At 42.5% G+C, this 18,907-nt stretch overlaps 1 long non-coding RNA gene across 1 annotated transcript; it reads right to left on the bottom strand.

The window, feature by feature from the left end:
• Nucleotides 1-7,017: 7,017 nt before the first annotated feature.
• LOC135536420 (uncharacterized) lies at nucleotides 7,018-9,487 on the bottom strand. The gene is made up of 3 exons (XR_010454988.1): nucleotides 9,401-9,487; nucleotides 8,992-9,201; nucleotides 7,018-7,093 (listed from the first exon to the last, which is right to left on the bottom strand). It is a non-coding gene; the product is annotated as an uncharacterized LOC135536420 (long non-coding RNA).
• Nucleotides 9,488-18,907: the final 9,420 nt, after the last annotated feature.

Genomic DNA, 18,907 nt, shown 5'->3' on the forward strand with positions numbered 1-18,907 from the left:
TGACCTTTGGGCCATCTGGTAAAGAGGGTGACAGAAAAGGTCAGAGTACACATTGTATAATGCAACAAAATATGTAAATGTTTTCTTCAGAAAACTTGAGTGGGGCCAAGTTTGGCCTGCAGACCACCAGTTGTGTAGATCTGGTCTATGTCATGGAAAAAGCAGGTGTTCTTAATGTTTTGTATAATCAGCGTGTAGTTCTAGAATTATATCCCACATACTCACATCTGACAGTGAGAGTCTCTTCAGCAGAGGGCAGATCCTCCTGGCCATTAACAGCACAGGAGTATCTGCCTGCATCCTCACTGCTGACTGGGTCTAGGATCAGGTACTTAGTCTCGTGTCTGAACAGACGTTGTCCGTTCTTGTACCAGATGTAAGAGGGGTTGTTCTGCAGAAAGCATATGGACTCACAGAACAGACAAAGACCCTTTCCCTCTATGATGTTGGTTGGATCCTTAATCCGCACCTGAAGACCTGGAGTAAAAACATAATTAAAAGCTCTTAGTGCAAGGTGGGACGCTAGTGTTCCATCTGGCCAACATCTGGTGAAATTGCGGAGCGCCAAATTAAAATGACAGGAATAGTGATAATAAACTTTCATGAAAATACAAGTGTTATACATCGGTAAAAAATGTACTTCTTGTTAAAACCTGTTACATCTATGGGGGCGCTATTTCATTATTGGATAAAAAAACGTGCCCGTTTTAAGCGCAATATTTTGTCACAAAAAGATGCTCGACCTTGCATATAATTGACAAGCTTTGGAAAGAAGACACTCTGACGTTTCCAAAACTGCAAAGATATTGTCTGTGAGTGCCCCAGAACTGATGCTACAGGCGAAACCAAGATGAAACTTCAACCAGGAAATGAGCAGGATTTTGAGGCTCTGTTTTTTATTGTCTCCTTATATGGCTGTGAATGCGCAAGGAATGAGCCTGCCCGATCTATTGTTTCCCCAAGGTGTCTGCAGCATTGTGACGTATTTGTAGGCATATCATTGGAAGATTGACCATAAGAGACTACATTTGCCAGGTGTCCGCCCGGTGTCCTCTGTCGAAATTGGTGCGTCATCTTCAACTGCACGTCTTTTTCCAAGCGATTCACCGGAGAAAGTAGACTACCACAAACGATATATCAATGAAGAGATATGTGAAAAACACATTGAGGATTGATTCTAAACAGCGTTTGCCGTGTTTCAGTCGATATTATGGAGTTAATTTGGAAAACAGTTTGCCGTTTTGATGACTGAATTTTTGTTTTTTTTTGGTACCCAAACGTGATGTACAAAACGGGCGATTTCTCCTACACAAAGAATCTTTCAGGAAAAACTGAACATTTGCTATCTAACTGAGAGTCTCCTCATTGAAAACATATGAAGTTCTTCAAAGGTAAATGATTTTATTTGAATGATTTTCTTGTTTTTGTGAAAAAGTTGCTGGCTGAATTCTAGGCTTATAGCTATGCTAGCTATCAATACTCTTACACAAATGCTTGTTTAGCTATGGTTGAAAAGCATATTTCTTGGAAAATCTGAGATGACAGTGTTGTTAACAAAGTCTAAGCTGGAGAGCAAATATATTTATTTCATTCGGGTTTATGATGAATAGTTAACGTTGCGTTATGCTAATGAGCTTGAGGCTATAAATGGGATCTTGATCCGGGATTGCTCGACGCAAGAAGTTAACAAAGACTTTCCGACAGAAGGTTGCTATTGTATCAATGTAAAATAATACATTAAGATATTCATCCACCCACTGCTGCATTGTCAGTGTGGCAGGAACAGGGTTCAACAATTCTGTTAACTCTCCCAAAATCCCCATGATTTCCACAATATTCCCAGAATCCGAACAAATTAATCCTCCAACCAGGATTTCCGGAATTTGGGGAAAGTTACCAACATGTTGCATCACCAGACAGGAGTCACATTCACCTGTAGGTTGTGAGTTCAGTGTTACCTGTGACAGTCAGAGTTCCAGGGAAACTGTATCCCCATCTTGATGTCTGTGTGTTGAATATGAACTTGTACTCAGCAGAGTCCTCCCTCTCAGATCTGTGATTCTCAGGGTGGAGCGACCTCTCCTTCTCTCCAACATACTCCACATGACCTGCATACCCTGGGTCTGTGGTTAGGTCCTCAGGGATCAACTCATCCCTCCACCTGTCACTCTGTTTGGGACTAAACCAGAGTGTTGATGTGATCGTATCATAACCACTGTCATACGTGGAGGATATATCCACTGATGACCCCTTCAAGGCACAGACTCCCTGATGGGGTAAGTCACACTCCAACACTTCTGACCACGGACACCTTAAACAATAACATGACAATATAGTGTTTTCTGTATTCTTTTCTCAGATCTTTCTGTGTGATGAGTGTTTCAGATGTGTAATTCCCCAACATGAATGAATATAGCCTAATGAGGAGGAATACTGTAGTTGAATCTATACTCACACACTGCAGTAGAGTGGACGTACCCATGGCCTTTTACAGCACAGGAGAAGCTGTCTTCAGTGTTACGGTAGTCTGAGTCCAGTCTGGAAGTGTCCTCCTTACTTTGTTTCCGTTCTTGTACCAGATGTAGGTGGGGTTGTCAGTCAGAGTACAGGTGGTGATACAGGTCAGTGTCACCTGTCTTGAAAACAGTGAAGATGTAATCTTTACCTGAAGATCTGGAGAGAAATACAACACATGAAAATACTGTATGACTTTATTGAGTTCTCTTCTGAAGAAATGATGCAAACCAGTCCTATTACAGTCTGTACATCCTGTATCATCCTGACCCTTATACTGAATAAACCAAATCAAGATATGTTGAACTAACCTACAGTAAAACTATTCATTTTGTTTGAATTCAAATTATTGTTAGTCCGTAGATTGATGAGGCACATTTGTATTGAATTACTCTAGTATTTACACGGTATTACCTGTGACAGAGTAACTCCATGTCATACTGCCTCCTGGATCTGATTCAACTATTATATAGATAATACATGACAGTCTCTCTCAGGTCTTTGTTTCAACTACACTGAACAGAAATATGAATGCAACAGGTAAAGTGTTTCATGAGCTAAATTAACGTTACCTGCTGCCCGAATGCATAGTGCCCACTGTAAAGTTTGGTGGAGGAGGAATAATGGTCTGGGCTGTTTTTCATGGTTTTGGCTAGGCGCTGCTCCAGTGAAGGGAAATCGTAATGCAACAGCAAACAATGACATTCTAGAAGATTCTGTGCTTCCAACTTCCAACCATTTGAGGAAGACTCTTTCCAATGCCCCCACAAAGTGAGGTCCATACAGAAATGGATTGTCGAGATCGGTGTGGAAGAACTTGACTGGCCTGTTTTATCGTCATACATTCAGCCATGTCACCCGGGATATAAGTTAGTTGTCAACATAACTCTGTTATTTTTCTTATCTATTTAATACCACAAAGAAAAATATAAACACAACATCAAATCAACCTTTATTGGTCACATACACATGGTTAGCAGATGTTAATGCAAGTGTAGCGAAAGATTGTGTGTAGCGAAATGCTTGTTTCACACATGCAACAATTTCAAAGATTTTACTGAGTAATATTTCAAATAAGGTAATCCGTCCTTGAAATTTCAATAAGTTCCTTAAGCCCTAATCTATGGATTTCACATGATTCGGAATACAGAAATCCATCTGCTGGTCACAGATACCTTAAAAAAAAGGTAGGGGCGTGAATCAGAAAACCAGTAGTATGACAACCATTTGCCTCATGCAGCGCGACACATCTCCTTTGCATAGAGTTGATCAGGGTGTTGATTTTGGCCATACACGTGGTCTGCGGTTGTGAGGCGGTTGGAACTACTGACAAATTCTCAAAAACGTCATTGGAGGTGAATTATGGTAGAGAAATTAACATCAAATTATCTGGCAGCAGCTCTGGTGTCTATTCCTGCAGTCAGCATGCCAGCTGCATACTCCCTCAGAACATGAGACATCTGTGGCATTGTGTTATGTGACAAAACTGCACATTTTAGAGTGGCATATTATTGTCCCCAGCACAAGGTGCACCTGTGTTGTGATCATGCTGTTTAATCAGCTTCTTAATATGTCACACCTGTCAGGTGAATGGATTATCCTGGCCAAGGAGAAATTCTCTAACAGGGATGTACACAAATGTTTGCACAAAAGTTGAGAGAAAAGGTTTTTGTGCGTATGGCAAATTTTGGGGATATTTTATTTAAACTCATGAAACAGGGGACAAACACCTTATATGTTGCGTTTATATTTTTGTTCAATGTGAAGTATGTCCTCTTTGTGAAATACTACATTTGGTATTTTTCCATCACATACCACTACTGTGTCTGTATGACTTCCCTAAATAAGGCAATTACTGTAATAGATGTGAGATGAGTGACAGTTTACCTGTGATAGTCAGGGAGACAGGTGAGCCAGAATACTTTCCTCCAGATGTTATGAATCTGAACCTGTACCCCTGCAGAGTCATTCAATCTCAGGTCTGTGATTCTCAGGGTACAGTCACTCTCCTTATCCCCAAGGTACTCTATGACCTTCATACCCTGGCATTGAGCTCAGATCTTCAGTGTCCATACCAGACCATTTAGTAAACCAGAGAGCATTTTTGATCTCATGATAACTGGGATATGTGTAAGAGCAGGATATGTCCACTGTTGACCCCTTCAAAGCACAGATACTCTGATGGGTGTAAGTCACACTCCAACACTTCTGACCTGAAATACAAGAAGACAATATAACACCTTAGATAAATCTTTCATGACAATATCTACCAGTATACACTGATGTTGTTTATAAAGTAGAAAAACAAACAAGTTTAACTGTCACGCCCACCATAGAGAGGCTTTAATTTTCTATTTTGGTTAGGCCATGGTGTGACTAGGGTTGGCATTCAGCGTTTTTATTTCTATGTTTTATATTTCTTGGTGTTTGGCCAGGTGTGGTTCTCAATCAGTGGCAGCTGTCTAGCGTTGTTTCTGATTGAGAACAATACTTAGGTAGTCCTTTTTTCCACCTGTCTTTGTGGGAAGTTGACTTTGTTTAGGGAACATAGCCTTTAGCTTCACGGTTTGTTTTTGTAGTGTTTCGTTCGTCATCATTTTTATTAAATAAATGAAAATATACGCTCACAACGCTGCACCTTGGTCCTCTTCTTTTCACGGCCGTGACAGAACTTCCCACCACCAACAACGGACCAAGCAGCGTGGTAAGGAGGAGTAGCGTGTCCAGGATTCATGTACTTGGGAGGGAGATCCTGGACGGTAAGTTACCCTGGAGGCAGGCTGGGGAGTATCGCTGTCCACGGGAGGAACTGGAGGCAGCAAGAGCAGAGCGGCAGCGTTACGAAGGGACCCGGCTAGCAATGAAGCCCGAGAGGCAAATGTTTTGGGGAAACGGCGAGTGTGGCTGAGTCAGGTTGGAGACCTGAGCCAACTCCCGTGCTTACAGGGCTCACCGGCCTGGTGAGCCCTGTGGCAGCTCAACGTACCAGACTGCCCATACGTTTCCTCCCTCCAGTGATGATCCATGGCACGAAGCCTCCAGCGACAATCCATGGCACGAAGCCTCCAGCGACAATCCATGGCACGAAGCCTCCAGCGACGATCCATGACACGAAGCCTCCAGCGACGATCCATGGCACGAAGCCTCCAACGACGATCCATGGTACGAAGCCTCCAACGAAAGCCTCCAGTCCGGAGCCTCCAGCGAAGGCCTCCAGCGAGGTGCCCAGTCCGGGGGCCCGCTCCGCTCTCACCAGAGCGCCACCAAAGTGGGTGGAGCCAGAGGCGGAGGGGTTTCTGTCCCGCACCAAAGCCGCCGCCGTGAAGGAAGCCCACCCGGACCCTCCCCTTTAGATTCAGGTTATGAGGCCGGGGGGGTTACTGTCACACCCTGGCCATAGAGGCTTTTATGCTCAATTTTGGTTAGGTCAGGGTGTGACTTGGGTGGGCATTCTAGTGTCTTTATTTCTATGTTTTCTATTTCTTTGTGTTTGGCCAGGTGTGGTTCTCAACAGTGGCAACTGTCTCTCGTTGTCTCTGATTGAGAACTACACTTAGGTAACCATTTTTTCCACCTGTCTTTGTGGGAAGTTGTCTTCGTTTAGGGCACATAGCCTTCAGCTTCACGGCTTGTTTTTGTAGTGTTTCTTGTTTTGTTCGGCGTTTTTATCAAATAAAAGAAAATGTACACTCATCACGCTGCACCTTGGTCCTCTTTTCACGGCCGAAACATTAACAGTTTACATTTGTGACAACCATCATTATTAAATAATGATCAATATTAATTGATAAGACTCAAGACCTGAACAAAATTGTATTTATATGACATTTTTGTATTAAAAAGTCCAGACTTACACATTGCAGGAGAATGGAGATTCTCGTGGCCTTTTACAGCACAGGAGTAACTGTCTTCATAGTTGCTGGAGACTGGGTCTTTGTACTGGGGAGGTGCTCTCATCTAGATGTTGTCCGTTCTTGTACCAGATGTAGGTGGGGTTGTCAGTCAGAGTACAGGTGGTGATACAGGTCAGTGTCTTATCCTGATGTCCACCAGTCACCTTCACCTGAAGACCTGGAGAAAAAACAATATCACTGTAAATCCCTTTATTACTGACTTATCACTTTAATACAAAGATGGAAGAAATCCTATGTTACACAGACATAAACAGAAACCAATACAATTTTCCTGAACTAAATGGAATTCAACAGTTTAATTATATTGAATGTAACTGTACCTGTGACAGACAGAGTGACTCCAGGATTGCCAGTAAATGTCCCTCCTTCCTGATCTGTTAATAGTCTGAACCAATACGTAGCTGAGTCTCTCTCTCTCAGGTCTGTGATTCTCAGGGTACAGTCTTTCTTCTTATCTCCATGATACTCCAGACGACCTGCATACTCTGGGTCCTGACCTAGATCTTTAGGTTCTACACCAGTCCCCCATTTAGTGAACCAAAGGGTTGTTGTGACTTTACCACTGGGATATGTATAAGAACAGGTCAGCTCCACTGTTGACCCCTTCAAGACACAGATACTCTGAGTGGTGTGTGTAACACTCCAGCCATTCTGACCCATTACCACTGAAACACACAGTCACACAACACAACATTTATGAAAAAAACATTTCTTCCAAAATGGCTTTCACTAACAAGATGGTTTGTCCACACTTTGTCGACATAGTTACTGAGTTGGGTGTGAATGGGAACAACAGATAAGCATCGCTCAATGAGTGAAAGACAACTATGTAAAATTACGCCAAACAGACCAGCAGAATAACATTATGACATTAACATTGTAGAAATGTCTGTCAATTGAAAAACAGGGCAGTTTAAACAGTTCTTTGTGCCGTCTAGATAACATTGTGAAAGTTAGTCTTCTCATTATGAAATGGTGTCAGTATTTAGAACTGTAAAAGCAACCACCATTAACCTGTTACATCTATGGGGGAGCTATTTCATTATTGGATAAAAAAAACGTGCCCGTTTTAAGTGCAATAATTTGTCACAAAAAGATGCTCGACTATGCATATAATTGACAGCTTTGGAAAGAGAAAACTCTGACGTTTCCAAAACTGCAAAGATATTGTCTGTGAGTGCCCCAGAACTGATGCTACAGGCGAAACCAAGATGAAACTTCAAACAGGAAATTAGCAGGATTTTTGAGGCTCTGTTTTTCATTGTCTCCTTATATGGCTGTGAATGCGCAAGGAATGAGCCTGCCCGATCTATCGTTTCCCCAAGGTGTCTGCAGCATTGTGACGTATTTGTAGGCATATCATTGGAAGATTGACCATAAGAGACTACATTTGCCAGGTGTCCGCCCGGTGTCCTCTGTCGAAATTGGTGCGTCATCTTCAACTGCACGTCTTTTTCCAAGCGATTCACAGGAGAAAGTAGACATTCACGAACGATATATCAATGAAGAGATATGTGAAAAACACCTTGAGGATTGATTCTAAACAGCATTTGCCGTGTTTCAGTCGATATTATGGAGTTAATTTGGAAAACAGTTTGCCGTTTTGATGACTGAATTTTAGGTTTTTTTTTGGTACCAAACGTGATGTACAAAACGGAGCGATTTCTCCTACACAACAAATCTTTCAGGAAAAACTGAACATTTGCTATGTAACTGAGAGTCTCCTCATTGAAAACATCCGAAGTTCTTCAAAGGTAAATGATTTTATTTGAATCCTTTTCTGGTTTTTGTGCAAATGTTGCCCGCTAAATGCTATGCTAAATGCTACACTAGCTATCAATACTCTTACACAAATGCTTGTTTTGCTATGGTTGAAAAGCATATTTTGAAAATCTGAGTTGACAGTGTTGTTAAGAAAAGGCTAAGCTTGAGAGCAAGCACATTCATTTCATTTCATTTGCGATTTTCATAAATAGTTAACGTTACGTTATGCTAATGAGCTTGAGGCTATAACTGGATACAGGTTTTTTCATAGCCAAACGTGAACAAAACGGAGCGATTTGTCCTACACAAATAATATATTTTGAAAAACTGAACACTTGCTATCTAACTGAGAGTCTCCTCATTGAAAACATCTGAAGTTCTTCAAAGGTAAATGATTTTATTTGAATGATTTTCTTGTTTTTGTGAAAATGTTGCTGGCTGAATTCTAGGCTTATAGCTATGCTAGCTATCAATACTCTTACACAAATGCTTGTTTAGCTATGGTTGAAAAGCATATTTTGAAAATCTGAGATGACAGTGTTGTTAACAAAAGTCTAAGCTTGAGAGCAAATATATTTATTTCATTTCATTTGCGATTTTCATGAATAGTTAACGTTGCGTTATGCTAATGAGCTTGAAGCTATAAATAGGATCCCGGATCTGGGATTGCTCGGACGCAAGAAGTTAATCTAAATTAAATAGTAGCTCTATCTCATGTCTGTTTCACTAAACATCAACACTGACCAGTGATGTATTGGATGATTTTGACAGACTTTAAAAGTGTATCAGTCACACTCACACACTGCATTAGAATTGATGCCTTTTACAGCACAGTAGAAGCTGTCTTCAGTTTTAAAGCGGACTTTGTATGAGGGAGAGGAGTCCTGTTGTACAATCTTACTGTTCCTGTACCAGATGTAGGTGGGGTTGGGGTTGTCAGTCAGAGTACAGGTGGTGCTACAGGTCAGTGTCGTTGACCACCATGTAGTGGTCACCTTCACCTGCACGCCTGGAGTAGAAAACAACATTAAAACCATCAATGACCTGTTGTCTAGTTCAAATGAGACAGGAGTGGACGTTCTCAAATCATCAATTCAGACATTCCTATTATACCATACATTCATATGAATTATATTATTTCTGTACAAATCAAGACAATTTCCCAGAACCAATTAAACAGTTTAGGATTATATACAATGTCACTGTACCTGTAACAGACAAAGTGACTCCAGGGCTCCCAAAATATTTCCCTCCGGTCTGATTTGTTATAAATCTGAACTTGTACGTTGCTGAGTCACTCTCTCTCAGGTTTGTGATTGTCAGGGTGTGTCCATTCGTCTTATCACTACGGTACGTCACACGACCTTTGTAGTCTGGGTCATCTAACAGACTCTCATAATTCTCCACATCATAAATTTCAGTGAACCACAAGGTTGTTGTGACGATATAACCTCTGGGATATGTGTAAGTGCAGGACATCTCCACTGTTGACCCCTTCAAGGCACAGATACTCTTCTTGGTGTAGGTAACACTCCAGACATTCTGCCCCAGTACCACTGAAACACAGTTAGACATCACAAGGACGTTACATTAAGTTCAAGGTCTTGTGGCTCACACTAACACTTTGTTCCATAGTTGCTGAGTTGAGATATTGATACTCTTTGGTTTAGTGTGAGAAAGACAACTGTAGTTTGACAAACCGGGCAAGGAAAAGATAAGAGTGAGACCATACCTGCCACAGACCAGAGAAAGACCACCAACACACTTCCTGCTGTTCTCAAGGCCATTGTTGCATCTCCCACCCTGCAGTCTGAGAAACATAAACAACAACTCTCTCTATAGCTGGTGAATAACTCCACCTGATACATTGAAGTAGAAACTGTAAATGGGGTACAGGGCCTCATTACTGAAAATGAACCAGGCTCATATTGTGTTGTGTTGTATTGTGCTATATGGTTGGCTATGTGAATACTGTCTGTCTGTAAGTCTATTGCACTATGTATGTAATGTGTGTGACGTGTTGCATGTCTGTCGACCTCTGTCTATTTAAGATGTCTGTATAACTGCAAACACATGTCTTTCCCTTCATCGTTCTGAAGTTGTTTTATTCTCAGATCCCCAAATACAGGAGGATAAATGTTCAATCCTCTACGGTCCATCAAGTTGTACAGCAGCCTAAAGACTGACCACCACGTTCAATATAGCTTCTACCCTAAAGCAGTGAGTCTAAACAGCAAGTGACTCACACACACAGTGCTTTTAAAGGCTGGTCATGGCTCACATCAACAACGTTATCCCAGAAACCCTAGACCAACTCCAATTTGCATACTGCCCCAACAGATCCACAGATGATGCAATCTCTGTTGAACTCCACACTGCCCTTTCAGACCTGGACAAAAGGAACACCTATGTGAGAATGCTATTCATTGACTACAGCTCAGTGTTCAACACCATAGTGCCCTCAAAGCTCATCACTAAGCTAATTAGCCTCTAAAAGAGCGTGTTAATTTTTTCAGCTTTTGTTAAAAATTGCAAAATGTCAACGTCCTGCTACTCATGCCAGGAATATAGTATATGCATATGATTAGTATGTGTGGATAGAAAACACTCTGACGTTTATAAAACTGGTTAAATCATGTCTGTGACTATAACAGAACGTGTGTAGCAGGCAAAACCCCAAGGAAAACTGTTCACAAAAAACAAAAACAAATATCCCTCCGCCAGTTCTCTGTATTGACTTCCGGCGCCGACATTGATGGCCGCCTCGCCCCGCATTCCTAGGAAACTATGCAGTTTTTTTTTTTTACGTGTTATTTCTTACATTAGTACCTCAGGTCATCTTAGGTTTCATTACATACAGCCGAGAAGAACTACTGTATCTAAGATCAGCGTCAACTCACCATCAGTACGACCAAGAATATGTTTTTCGCTTGACGCGGATCCTGTGTTCTGCCTTACAAACAGGACAACGGAATGGATCGCATGCAGCGACCCCAAAAAACGACTCCGAAAAAGAGAAACGTAGCGGTCTTCTGGTTAGACTACGGAGACGGGGCACATCGTGCCCCACTTCCTAGCATTCTTCTTGCCAATGTCCAGTCTCTTGACAACAAGGTTGATGAAATCCGAGCAAGGGTAGCATTCCAGAGGACATCAGAGACTGTAACGTTCTGTGCTTCACGGAAACATGGCTCACTGGAGAGACACTATCCGATGCGGTGCAGCCAACGGGTTTCTCCACGCATCGCGCCGACAGAAACAAACACCTTTCTGGTAAGAAGAGGGGTGGGGGTGTATGCCTTATGGCTAACGAGGCATGGTGCGATGAAAGAAACATACAGGAACTCAAATCCTTCTGTTCAACTGATTTAGAATTCCTCACAGTCAAATATAGACCGCATTACCTACCAAGAGAATTCTCTTCGATTATAATCACAGCCGTATATATCCCCCCCCAAGCAGACACATAGATGGCTCTGAACGAACTTTATTTAACTCTTTGCAAACTGGAAACCATTTATCCGGAGGCTGCATTCATCGTTGTTGGGGATTTTAACAAGGCTAATCTGAAAACAAACAAAAAAATTCCCTAAATTTTATCAGCATATTGATTGCTAACCAGGGCGGAAAAACCTTGGATCACTGTTACTCTAACTTCCATGACGCATATAAGGCCCTGCCCCGCCCCCCTTTCGGAAAAGCTGACCACAACTCCATTTTGCTGATACCTGCCTACAGACAAAAGCTAAAAAAGAAGCTCCACGCTGAGGTCTGTCCAACGCTGGTCCGACCAAGCTAACTCCACACTCCAAGACTGCTTCCATCACGTGGACTGGGACATGTTTCGTATTGCGTCAAATAACAACATTGACGGAATACGCTGATTCGTAATGCGAGTTCATTAGAACGTGCGTTGAAGATGTCGTTCCCATAGCAACGATTAAAACATTCCCTAACCAGAATCCTTGGATTGATGGCAGCATTCGTGTGAAACTGAAAGCGCGAACCACTGCTTTCAATCAGGGCAAGGTGTCTGGTAACATGACTGAATACAAACAATGCAGCTATTCACTCCGTAAGGCTATCAAACAAGCTAAGCGTCAGTACAGAGACAAAGTAGAATCCCAATTCAACGGCTCAGACACAAGAGGCATGTGGCAGGGTCTACAGTCAATCACGGACTACAGGAAGAAATCCAGCCCAGTCACGGACCAGGATGTCTTGCTCCCAGGCAGACTAAATAACTTTTTTTTTCAGTGCCACTGACACTGCCTGCAACGGAAAAAATGCAGTCTCCTTCACTGCAGCCGAGGTGAGTAAAACATTTAAACGTGTTAACCCTCGGGCAAGGCTGCAGGCCCAGACGGCATCCCCAGCCGCGCCCTCAGAGCATGCGCAGACCAGCTGGCTGGTGTGTTTACGGACATATTCAATCAATCCCTATATACCAGTCTGCTGTTCCCACATGCTTCAAGAGGGCCACCATCGTTCCTGTTCCCAAGAAAGCTAAGGTAACTGAGCTAAACGACTACCGCCCGAAGCACTCACTTCCGTCATCATGAGGTGCTTTGAGAGACTAGTCAAGGACCATATCACCTCCACCCTACCTGACTCCCTAGACCCACTCCAATTTGCCTACCGCTCAAATAGGTCCACAGACGATGCAATCTCAACCACACTGCACACTGCCCTAACCCATCTGGACAAGAGGAATACCTATGTGAGAATGCTGTTCATCGACTACAGCTCGGCATTCAACACCCAGTACCCTCCAAGCTCGTCCATCAAGCCTCCGAGACCCTAGGTCTCGACCCCGCCTGTGCAACTGGGTACTGGACTTCCTGACGGGCCGCCCCCAGGTGGTGAGGGTAGGTAACAACATCTCCTCCCCGCTGATCCTCAACACTGGGGCCCCACAAGGTGCGTTCTGAGCCCTCTCCTGTACTCCCTGTTCACCCTAAACTGCGTGGGCCACGACGCCTCCAACTCAATCATCAAGTTTGCGGACGACACAACAGTGGTAGGCTGATTACCAACAACGACGAGACGGCCTACAGGGAGGAGGTGAGGGCCCTCGAGTGTGGTGTCAGGAAAATAATCCTCACACTCCCAACGTCAACAAAACTAAGGAGATGATTGTGGACTTCAGGAAACAACGAGGAACACCCCCCTATCCACATCGATGGAACAGTAGTGGAGAGCAGTGGCAAGTTTTAAGTTCCTCGGCATACACATCACAGACAAACTGAATTGGTCCACTCACACAGACAGCATCGTGAAGAAGGCGCAGCAGCGCCTCTTCAACCTCAAGGAGGCTGAAGAAATTCGGCTTGTCACCAAAAGCACTCACAAACTTCTACAGAGGCACACCGAGAGCATCCTGGCGGGCTGTATCACCGCCAGGTACGGTAACTGCTCCGCCCTCAACCTTACGTAAGGCTCTCCCCAGAGGGTAGTGAGGTCTGCACAACGCATCATCGGGGCAAACTACCTGCCCTCCAGGTTTCCCACCCGATGTTACAGGAAGGCCATAAAGATCATCAAGGACATCTACCACCCGAGCCACTGCCTGTTCACCCCCGCTATCATCCAGAAGGCGAGGTCAGTACAGGTGCATCAAAGCTGGGACCGAGAGACTGAAACACAGCTTCTATCTCAAGGCCATCAGACGGTTAAACAGCCATCACTAACATTGAGTGGCTGCTGCCAACACACTGACTCAACTCTATAGCAACTTTAATAATTAAAAATTGGATGTAATAAATGTATTATTACTCACTTTAAACAATGGCACTTTATATAATGTTTACCACCTACATTACTCATCTCATATGTATATACTGTACTCTATACCATCTACTGCATCTTGCCTATGCCGTTCGGCCATCGTCTTTCATCCATATATTTATATGTACATATTCTTATTCATTCATTTACACTTGTGTGGTGTATATAAGGTTAGTTGTTGTGAATTTGTTATATTACTCATTGGTTGTTACTGCATGGTGGAACAAGAAGCACAAGCATGTAGCTACACTCACATTAACATCTGCTAACCATGTGTATGTGACCAATAAAATGTGATTTGATCACACACACATTTATACTTGACACTGTTATACTTTGACAGGGAACAATGACCCTATTGAATGGAGATCTGAGTATTACTGGTGTACTCTACTCTACTGATGATACAACTTTGCCGAAGTCGGTCCCTCTCCTTGTTCGGGCAGCGTTTGTTGTTTCAAACCCAGGTTTGTTTGTTATTGCTTAATCTGGTTGATGTTACTGTGGTTGTGCTTTGTGCTGCCTCGCCTGTGCCCTTGGGCCAGGGTGTATATTAAAGTTCTCCTGTTATCACCCATCTCTGCTCTCCTGCGCCTGACTTCCCGGCAACCAGTCACTCACCCCATTAAAACTGATCATGTTTTAAACATGCAATTGAATAAACTGACCTAAACTACACACATGAAACCACAGTCAAGGGTCAGTTTTCACAAAGTGTATCAGAGTAGGAGAGCTGATCTGGGATCAGTTTAGCCTTTTAGATCATAATTATATGGACCATCTGAGACACTTTATGAATACAGGCCCTGATGTAACAACCAAAACACAGTTCAAAATAAACCAACAAGTACAAAGATACAGTAAGCCATGTGATGTTTGGCTAAAAACAACAAAGCTTAAACTATATTTCAAGATATTGTCAAGTGTACTCACAGAGTGAAGTGAAGGGGAGAGGTCTTGAACAGTCAGTCAACTTACTGTCACTGAATGGAAACAAGAAGTAGTCTACTGTAAGTGTTAGTAGAAGCAGGCAAAGCCTATGTGTGAATTCTGTGGTTGACACATTTTAAAAGTAGCCTAGTCAGGTCATTAACATGCAGGAAAAGCGTGTCACATAAGGGATGTTACTGTATCTAAATAGAAAATGTGCTAAAGTCAGCATACTGTTGTTGCATTTCTTCATTTGAGGAGTGGGCCTACATGTTTTACAAGAGACAAAATGTGACCCATTCCCATCACCTCTTATCAGCTGGTACTGAAGGTTCCAGAACAGATGGTTCCAGTGTTCTAGACTAGAGCTCTCCCTACTGACATCTCAACATTATTGCAGCCTCCAGGCTTCATATGTCCCTACTCGTCCGATGAAAATAAACAAAATAGAAGGTAAAATACCATTTGAAAATGTCAAATATTTATATAGAATAAACCAGGCATGCACGTAACAATACTGTGTTATTTGAATTGAGCAAATTAGTGATCTCGGCTAGCTTGTTAGCTACATGAAGCTGCTGTTATTCAGTGATAAACAAGCATTTTTGTGCATCACACAGCTACTCTGAATGTACTGGATTGTGAACAATATGATGTGCTGCTACTGAATTACAGCACGACCCCATAGTTAACTAGTGAGCTAGTCAGTTTGCTCTCATTTAGCTGTCAACATTAGCTAGCTAGAAACAACAGACAACAGTGAGCTGTCATTATGACAAGGCCAAGGCAAGCTGCTCTGTATATCCACTGTGTTCTTGTGTGAAAGAGATGTCTTCAGCTCACTGATCTTCAGAACAACGGACTCAAAGTGAACCCTGACATGAATATAACTAAGTCTGTCTGGGATTAGTGTGTCCTACTGTATCTGAGTGATGCGTGTTTTTTGAAAATGACAATGAATAATCTTTCATGTAATTGTTTATTGCTGCTTCATTATTATTATTTAATTATGTGATTTATTTAGTTTTTTTAATCAATTTTTTAAATTAAAAAATCTAATCTTCCATGAAACAACTGCATTGTTGCTTAAGGGCTTGTCAGTAACCATTTCACAGGATGGTCCACCTGTTGTATTAAGGCGCATGTGACTAATACAGTTTGATTTGTTTTGTGTGTCTCGCTGCTGGACATTGCTCCCTCTGACACTGGGTTTCTGAACCTCTAAAAGTCTGAGCCGTTTGGGGGGGTGCTACTAGCTGACATATGGAATTGTTTTAAGGTGGTCATACCATGGATCTCTTAGCTATTTGATTTTGGTTTTGGTACATTGGTTTATATACCTCACATTTCATCATAAATGTCCCTCCTCCTCTCAGATACAATGGAAATATAGTTCACAAGCCTTCTCACATTGTCTGCCACCTGTTAAACAATCTACTACAAGCCCAAGGTCTCTCCTCTCCTAGGTGGGGACAGAATGTCCAGTAAGGAACACAGTATTCCAGCCGGTCTGACGATAGCTCCATTCATTTCTAACAAGGAACAGAAAGTCCTTGTTCCAATTCTTGACTAAAACTACACACATTATATTCAGTGTTATGATTATAATAAGATTCATACATTCATACAGTGACAGGGTAGTATTCTGTTTAGTTATAGTTCTATGTTAAATATAGACATCATTTAGTCATTATTCATATAAATCCCATAACAGTCTCACAGTGACATCACAAGGGGTCACATGTCCCGTCACATGACCATATATACATACACAGTAAAACACATGATAACAACAGATGTCAGCCCCCTTAGTGTCTACAACATGGTCATCATAGAGGAGGTTCACTGGGCAGAGATCCCTTCAAGTTCTAATGATGATGTCATTTCCATGTTTCACAGCTCAGGCCGAGGGAGAGGGGGAAGGAAATCAGAGGTGCACTCCTCTTCACTTTGATTGACACTTCACACACTCATTATATATGTCCAGTGTTCTGTCTGGGATCTGTGGTCTGTGCCGGAGGACTACAAATGGGGTGACACCCCCCCAGCCTCCTGTTCCCTTTTAAAGTAAGGACAGAGTCCTTCATCCTCTTCCTTCATCTTCATCACTCTCCTCCTCTCTCATATCCAGTCGCTGCGTGGTGGTCAGGGTTGTCATGCTGGACAGGGTTGCCATGGTTTTCCCTGTCTCTTCCTCTCTGGTCAGGCTTGTGTTTGAAGCAACACTTGTCACCATAGAAACAGCCGGTGGTCCTCCAGAAGAGACACTCGTCACCATTGATGGGAGCCGTCACCCTGGTCCTGGGAGAGAAGACAAACATGAAAGCTTTGAAGCACCTGCCTGCTTCCTCCTGCTTCCACCTGCTTCCTCCTTCCATCACTTTGTACATTTCAAAAGTTTATATGAGTTGATTGGTAACACTTTAGAATAACTCATAATGATGTGTTGAATGACAGACGGATGGATGTCTTTACCCTGTGGAGGGCGTACTGGGAAGGCGAGGAGAGTGTTGGGGCCCTATGAGGTTGGTCCTCTGAGGAGAAGGTGGGGTTCTCTGGATCTAGTGGTCTGGGTACCTGATCACCAGCCTGGTGCTCTCAGCTCCACCCCCTGGACAGGAGGACAAACCATGAGTGCAGTCCAAATACATACAATGGAACAAATAGCATAGTCCCAAAAGTACAATTGAATTAATAGCATCGTCCCAGGATGCGATGAAACCAATAACATTATATTGGGTTTTATTACTGGCTTGTTTTTCCAATTCCGACAGAAAGGAGTTGAAACGTTGTATTTTCTCTCTGTGTTGGACAGTGATACTATTTATGTGCAAGACTCAAGCTCTCCACTGAAGGCTCTTGACTCTGTGTATGACGCAGAGACGTCTAACTCACCATTGTGATCTCTACAGTGCTGTCAGGTGGACATCAGTAGCAACACCCAGGCTCTAACACTGGTACATTCTTATTCAGAAGAACATCTAAGGAAAACTGATATATTATATCCTCTCTTCTAGCATGAAATGAGAACACATACAAACTCAGATCTCAATCTTGTTCTATGATAACAGTACCGAGAATTGGAAAAAAGTCCTTTCATTATTCAGCCCCTTGATCTTGGAATATGTCCTCCATTGGATGAGTTCAAAGAACATGTAGATGAACAGGTTATGGAGACATGTAGCTGTTTCTAGTTGTCAGCACGTCACTCGTTTGCATTGCCTTTTTAACCCCCGTTCCCACAGGAGACCTTATGCCTCTTGAAAGGCCACCATTGTAAATAAGAATTTGTTCTTAATTGACTTGCCTGGATAAAATAAACATTAAATAAAGATTATCCCAAAAGAACAATGGAACCAATCGCATAGCCCTAAGCGTACAATGGAACAAATAGTATAGTCCCAAAAGTACAATGGAACCAATGGCATAGTCCCCAAAGTACAATGGAACCGATGGCATGGTCCCAAAAGTACACACTCCTTAAGTTCAAGCTAAAAAATTGAAAGCACAATTTCACATAGTTAAATGCATATGACAGCATTAGTTTCATCCCACCTCTCACCTTTAGCCTCTCCAAGGTGCAAGTGGACATGTTGGGATTCTTGAAGTTGACAGAGGCATATAATCTCTCTTGTCGAACTCTGACACCCTCTCTCTCCACACCTACAGTACATAACCTAGATTTAGAATGTAGAACTCTGACACTCTCTCTCTCCACACCTACAGTACATAACCTAGATTTAGAATGTAGAACTCTGATACTCTCTCTCTCTCCACACCTACAGTACATAACCTAGATTTAGAATGTAGAACTCTGATACTCTCTCTCTCTCCACACCTACAGTACCTAACCTAGATTTAGAATGTAGAACTCTCAATACTCTATCTCCACACCTACAGTACATAACCTAGATTTAGAATGTAGAACTCTCGATACTCTATCTCCGAACATTTACAGTAGAGAACATAGAGAGTATCAGAGTTCTACATTGGTTTTT

The sequence above is a fragment of the Oncorhynchus masou genome, unplaced genomic scaffold, assembly GCF_036934945.1.
Source record: "Oncorhynchus masou masou isolate Uvic2021 unplaced genomic scaffold, UVic_Omas_1.1 unplaced_scaffold_6163, whole genome shotgun sequence".
Classification (NCBI taxonomy): domain Eukaryota; kingdom Metazoa; phylum Chordata; class Actinopteri; order Salmoniformes; family Salmonidae; genus Oncorhynchus; species Oncorhynchus masou.